This window comes from Sinocyclocheilus anshuiensis, unplaced genomic scaffold, assembly GCF_001515605.1.
Source record: "Sinocyclocheilus anshuiensis isolate Anshui unplaced genomic scaffold, SAMN03320099.WGS_v1.1 scaffold799, whole genome shotgun sequence".
NCBI lineage: Eukaryota > Metazoa > Chordata > Actinopteri > Cypriniformes > Cyprinidae > Sinocyclocheilus > Sinocyclocheilus anshuiensis.
Genome location: NW_015548231.1, coordinates 104,196 through 105,154, shown reverse-complemented (window position 1 = coordinate 105,154; position 959 = coordinate 104,196).

The window sequence follows — 959 nt, the reverse complement described above, 5'->3', positions numbered from 1 at the left end:
GTATTATATAAGCTTGTAAGTAACACCTGGAACATACAGCAGGAAGTAAATGTCAACAATTTCATTACATTGAAGTCAAAGTGAGCGTTTGCACCCTGAATGTTAGGTCTCAACCAACATGATCTTCACAAACAAACCGGTGAGTACTGTTCTCAAAAAGTCCCCTAGCTATTTTCTTCACTGTTTTTTACTATCAGCTGTGTGTGTGTGTGTGTGTGTGTGTGTTTGCTCTGACTGAAGGCCTCTTGGGAATAATGCTGAGTGAAAGCTAAAGGAGCAGTGGCACTCTGGTTTGACACATATACTCTGTGACATCTTACAAGGATAGTGGTCTAAGCCATTGACTGAGTGAAAATCAAGACCCCCACTGACACTGACAACAGGAACCGTGGCAGACCGATTAAACATATGCAGTCCTGAAGAATCTTGTTTTATTTATACGTCTTTATAATAAACATAGGAATGGATTTAGTCAATGATGCTTAAACCTCATGTTTTGTATGGGGCCTGAAAGACCTCAAGGCCCTTTAATAGTTAACATTTCAACTATTAAGACATTTTTTGGAGTAGCCTACTACTAAAAACGCAAAACAAGTTTTGTGTTTTTACTAGTAGGACAATCGTAACGTGTTGAAATTCATTATATATATATATATATATATATATTAGTGCTGTCAAACGATTAATCGCGATTAATCGCATCCCAAATAAAAGTTTTTGTTTATAGTTTATGTGTGTGTACTGTGTACATTTATTATGTATATATAAATACACACCCATGCATGTATATATTTAAGAAAAATATGTTACGTTTATATATTAAATATATTTATATATAATATAAATTATATAAATATATACATGTAAATACGTGTAAATATTTAGAAAATATATACATGCACGTGTGTGTATTTATATATACATAATAAATATACATGGTACAGTTATATATTGTGAAA